The following is a 6,574-nucleotide window of genomic DNA, read 5'->3' as shown; positions in this document are numbered from 1 at the left end:
ATATGATTATTTTTTATATTCATGCATATTTTCCAATTCCTTTTCATATGTATGATTAATAATTTTTTTTAAATGGTGATATTTTAAATTTTTTTCACGTATTTTTATATATTAGCAAGAAAGCAAAATCACGTATTGTGACTCTTTTTCCTCAATCTTGTGTCCAAAACAGATGTTAGTTAATCTTAATTAAACTTTTAATCATTCTAATTTATTGATGAATTACATTTCTCTTAATAACTGTATTACTAATCTGAAATACAAAAAAAAAGGTGATACATATATCAAAAAAGAAAACAAACTTAAAAAAAATCATATTAAAAAGTTTAAAAATAACGTATCCATAAAAAATAGCCATAATATATAAATTGAGACAACAATTTAAATTTCTCTAGAACTAATTTAATCAACTACCAATATTAGAACTAAATTATTTAAATAATATTTAATCTATTCTAATCCTTAGATACGTATAGATTAGAGTCATTCTCGTAACAACCAACCGAAATAACATCATAAGATCGCATACTTAGAATCAGTACAAATTCAGACTATCTTCTTGTTAAAATTGTCAAATTAAATTGACTTTTATTCTCTTCAATGGCATTGCATTAATGTACCAAAAGATCGGTAGTTTCTGAAAAAAATACAATATGTTATAAAATTATTTTTAATACAAAAAGCTTAAGAGAAAAAAATTTAAATATAGTACCAATCTTTGAATTGCATCTTCAAGGTTGGCACGAATTGTTCAAAATTGAGCCTAAATTGAGAAAATTCGATCTCATTATATGCTCCACTTCGAATATTTTTGGACAAACGTAGAAAACGTAGAGGGGATGTGACTTGAACTTGACCTACAAAGCTCCTTAGAAACAATTGCCCAATCAAAAAAGAATAACAGATTAGAAAAAAAAATGCTGTGATTCTTAGATTTAGACTCACTAACCACAAAGAAACACTATATATAGCCTTTAGTAGTACAAAAATAATTATAAAAATTAATTATTGCAATATCAATTTACCACTATGAACGTTAGTATCATATTTATAGTAATTAGAATTATAAATTTATGTTTAACTTTTTATATAATTATAATTAAGATATTTTTTAAATCAGTATAATTATGCATTATTCATTAAATGTATTTATTTTTGAGAAAAAATGAATTCATGAGGAATTCACACCTCACTCTCATTAGTTGGAAAAAAACCTAATTTTAATATATTAAGTAGATAAAAGATATATTTTTAATTTATAAAATAAAAAGTGTGATATATTAATATATAAACTAAAAGACAAAATCTCGTATCTATTACATGATAGGATAAGCATTCCATCAAATTGCATGGTTCAGTTTCTGCCCTTTATAGTTAGTAAATCTCTTTGGTGGTTTTCTTATTAGTCAATATAGCTCACTTTCAACTTGTTCACACTTTCAACTTGTTCATACTTCAATTTTAATAGCGCATAATGGAACAAAGACAATTGGATTTGGATCTATCATTTTATTCATAATCGCTAACTAATAATACAATTCTTCCATCTCGGATTGCACTTGTCTGATTCGTTTGAATTCAAGTTGGGGAGAAAAGTTTTTTTTCAAAAGATTAAGAAATTTAGTAATATTTTGTTTGGTTAATGATGGATAATTAAGTATTTTATATATATAATGGGATTAGAAAGATTTGATATATAGATCAGTGGTGGTAATGAATAGGGTAGGATAAGATTTGAACCTAACTTTAATTTTATTCGCGGGTTAAATTTTTAACTAAAACACAATTCTATTCTACTCACAAATTGAGAAATACCAAATTCTAATCTTAGCTGCACTCAATTTGCGGATATCCGACTTTACCTGCGAGTTGACCAAAAAAAATATTATTATTATGTAATGTAAAAAGCATATAAATTAAAAATTTATTTCAAACATTCAAATTAAAATCAAATATCTAATTAAAATTAAATTAACATCTGCATATGAACTTAACAGAATTTAATACTGATCTGTTCATTTATCTTTGTTAATTGAGTATTTTCATGCGCCATCCCTGATTCATTCACTTTATTCATCTTTATATAAACTTAAAAAAATCTCAGCATCTGTTCCAACTTCCAACCAGTCCAAAGAAAAATCCTAATCACAAAGCTATTTAAAATCATACAGCCAGGAATATAAATAATGATGAGTTTAGAAAACTCTAAACAAATATTTGTGATGACTAAACATTATTACGTTGATAAATAGCAAAAATATTAATTCACATATGTTAATAAATTAATTTTTGCTATGCAGGTACAATTGGGCCGAAAATTAAATGATTTGATGCAAGACCAAGTGTGAATTTATTCAGCATGGATATAAAAAATTAAAATGATTGTATGGCTGAATTGTTGTGATATTAATTGGGCCAGAATGAATTTTGTTGCTCCAAGCCCAATTATGATTTATGCTAAGTGATCCAATGCTTGATCCAAAATCTATCAGGAAAGCAAATGTTATCATTTGCCCTATGCTTTCCAACAGATTTCAATTCTCATTAAGGATGGATTTCAAATTCTAATTTGGTAGCATTGGAAACATAAATGAGAGAGAATATGAGTGACATGATTGATTTATTGTTGCAGCACGCCACTCAAGCAAAGGAAGTAAAAGCAACTTTTTCCACTCAAGTGTTTAACTTCATTTAATTACTTCTCATTCATTTGTGTCTTCTCTCTCATCTTTCCTTCTTCTCTTTCGGTCATTATCCAGGAAGCCATGGAAGCTACACCTACTCACCGAAAAGAAGATGGAGCACGTCTCAAGACCATCTCAATGATGACAAGAAAACATAACAAAATAAAAGTATGCTGTGGTTGAGATTTTCACCAAAAATGGTAAGATTTGGTGAGGTAATCTCGAGCTCTCCATACCAAAAATGAAGAAGGTGATTCGGCCAGCAAGGAAGAGATTCTTGGAGGCATAACTTGTCTTTGATTCTACTCAACCACCACAGGAAGTAGCTAGAGTGGCGAAGTGATGGAAGAGACAGAGATTGGAGCAGAAGAAGCCATCATCATCATGAAGCATCAAGGGCCTGAAATCCACCTTGGAGAGCAAGCCAAGGATGGAGCGCTCGGATTGATGAAGGGTGATGACCAAGGAAAGACTAGAGGTAATTGCATGTTGGGTTTTGCATGGTTATCTCTTCTCTTTCTGTGTGGCCGAACCAGATCTGTTTCTTGGAGAAGAAGAAGTTGGCTTGGTTTTTGGCTTCAAAAGTGGAGGCTTCCCTCTTCTATAAAAAGAGAGAACAGCCACTATTTGGAGCAAGGAATAAGTGTGAGAGTGCAAGGCATAGAATTCTCAGAGCTACCTGAGCTAACAGTTTTCTCTTCTCCTTCAATGTATTCTGTTTTGTAATTTTCTGTTTAATTTTATCATGTCTTGAGTCTCATGGAAAAAGGTAAACAGTGAGGTTTGTATGAAAAAGCCATAGAGCGGAAAAAGGCAGAGAGTGCAAAATTAAAAGAAAAAGCCATAGATGTCCTTAGAGTTCTTTTGTTCATCTATGTTGTGTTTCATGATTCTGTGGGAATCCCTTTGTAAGTTGGGTTAGCACTTTACAGTCTGTAATCAAGAAGATTATAGTGAAATTCCATCATTGTTGTGATGGAGACTGGATGTAGGCTGCACTGCACTTAGCAGCTGAACCAGGATATATCTGGGTGTAATTTTCTCTCTTCTCTACTCCATTTCTGTTTCTACTGCACAGGAGCAAAAACAAAAAAATATCTCGTGACAAGTAACGAGACAAAAAGAAAAGTCTCGTAGCTAGGGACGAGACAAAAGAAAAAGTCTCGTGGCTAGTGATGAGATAAAAAGACAAAAAGTTTCCAAAGTTGGTTTCAAAAGTCAGCAAGTATTATCAAGCAAAAAGGGGGCTAAGATTCAACCCCCCATTCTCTTAGCCACTGATAACCATCAATTGGTATCAGAGCTTGGTCTCAAAGAGATCAAGCTTTGCAGCTTGGAGTAAAGATCCTCATGGCAGAAAACAGTGGCTCAAATTTGGTGTCCTACAATCTGACCGAAGGACAATCAAGCAACAGACCCCCTCTTTTCAATGGAAAAAACTATACCTATTGGAAGGAGAGGATGAAGATATTTGTACAAGTAGTGGATTACAGACTTTGGAAGATCATTCTGGAAGGCCCTCAATATCCAACTGTTACAAGTGTCGAAGGAGTTGTCTCTCTTAAACCTGAAGCAAGTTGGACGGATGAAGATAGAAAAAAGGTGGAGCTCAACGCCAAGGCCATCAATCTGCTCAACTCTGCTTTCAGCTTTGAGGAGTACCGACGGATATCACGTTGCACAATAGCAAAGAAAATCTGGGATAAACTTCTAGTCACTCATGAAGGAACAACCATTGTGAAAAAGACCAGGATTGATATGTTAAACAGAGAGTACGAAATGTTTACAATGAAGGAAGGAGAATCCATTGATGAGATGTTTGAACGCTTCAACACCATTATTGTTGGCTTGAATGCTATGGGAATCAGGTATGTGCTAGTGAGAAAAGTGTTGAGATGTCTCACAAAAGAGTGGGAAACAAAAGCTTTAATTATCTCTGAGAGTAGTGGTCTTGACTCTATGACTTATGATGATTTGAGAGGAAATTTACTTGCTTTTGAAAACACCTACTTGAAAAAGGATTCAAAAAAGAAAGGAATAGCTTTTTTTTCTGTCACTAACCTTCTGGATGATGAATCCAGTGATAACTCATCTGAAAATGAATTTGTGTTGTTTGCAAAAAAATTCAGGAAAATGATGAAGCTCAAAGGCAAAGGCAGCAGCTCAAGGAAAATGAAGAAAGACCTTAGCAAAGTAACTTGTTACAACTGCAAGGAAATGGGGCATTTCAAATCTGATTGTCCCAAGTTAAAGAAGGAAGAGAAGCCAAAAAGAGGAAAGAAGAAGGGACTGATGGCTTCATGAGAAGATTTGGAAAATGATTCGGATGATGATGATGATGAGGAATCTGAGACCAAGTCACAACCTTGTCTCATGGCAGATCACATAGATCAGGTAGTCTTTCATAACCCTAACACTGAAGATCTTCATCTTATGATAGACCACCTTTCTGAAAAAATAATATGCTTTCTGCTGGAAAATCAAGAACTTGAACAACAAATCACCATTCTTAAAGCTGAAAACAATTTTCTTAAAGAAAAAGTGAGGGAGGCCGAAACTGCTTGTGATCTAGTTGAAGAAAATAAGCAGTTAAAAGCCCAAATTAAGAGTTGTGAAAGTGATCATTCCGTTCTTGCATATGTAGACTGTTTTAAAAGAAACGAAGAGTTGCTTAAAGAGGTTAAGAGGCTTAAGGAAGACTTAGCCAAGTTCACCCAAAGTTCTGAAAATCTGAATCAAATCTTGACTAGTCAAAAACCTCTTTATGATAAGGCTGGGTTGGGGTTTTATAAATCTGCTGAAAAATCTCATTTTGAAAACTTTGCTTCATCCTCTAATGATACAAGATTTCAAGATCCCACCTACTTTAACAAAACAGCAACTCCAAGATTTTGTAGACTATGCAATCAAAATGGACACTTTCCTATTCAATGTTTTTTTGGTGAAAGAATGATTGGTGATAAAGTTTGTAAAGTTGTTTTTGATTACAATGGCTTAGGACATAAGAGATGGTTTAACATGAAAGGATCCAAGAAAATTTGGATACCTAAGGTCACTTAAGCTTGTTTTGTAGGTGTTCCTAGCATCCAAACGGAAAGAAAATATGTGGTATATGGATAGCGGATGCTCTAGGCATATGACCGGAAAGACAACCTTCTTCATAAAGCTTGATGAATATGATGGAAGACTTGTCACTTTTGGTGATGATGCAAAAGGAAAAATAGTGGCTGTTGGGAAAGTTGGTAAAAATTTTTCATCCTGTATAAATGATATTCTTCTTGTACATGGTTTGAAACATAATTTACTTAGTGTTAGTCAATTGTGTGATTTAGGTTTTGAGGTTATTTTTAGGAAGTTTGTTTGTTTAGTTGTTTGTGAGAAAATTGGGGATATTTTATTTGAAGGTAAAAGATGCAATAATGTGTATGGATTGACTCTTGAGGATCTAAAAGAACAAAATGTGACATGCTTTACATCTCTTGAATCTGAAAAATGGCTATGGCATAGAAAGTTGGGTCATGCAAGCATGTACCAAATTTCTAAGCTTGTTAAGAAAAATCTGGTTAGAGGAATTCCAAACATCAAATTTGATAAGGATCTTACTTGTGATGCTTGCCAATTGGGTAAACAAGTAAAATCCTCCTTTAAATCTAAAGATGGAATCTCAACCAAAAGGCCATTAGAGATGTTACATATTGATCTTTTTGGACCAACAAGAACTCAAAGTTTAGGAGGTAAACACTATGGTCTTGTGGTGGTAGATGATTACTCTAGATTTGGTTGGGTACTTTTCCTTGCTCATAAAAATGATGCTTTTCATGCCTTCTCCACTCTTTGCAAGAAAATTCAAAATGAAAAGGATTAAAAAATTGCCCATTTAAGAAGTGATC

The sequence above is a fragment of the Arachis ipaensis genome, chromosome B06 (genome assembly GCF_000816755.2).
Source record: "Arachis ipaensis cultivar K30076 chromosome B06, Araip1.1, whole genome shotgun sequence".
Taxonomy (NCBI): Eukaryota; Viridiplantae; Streptophyta; class Magnoliopsida; order Fabales; family Fabaceae; genus Arachis; species Arachis ipaensis.
This window is presented reverse-complemented; position numbering follows the sequence as displayed.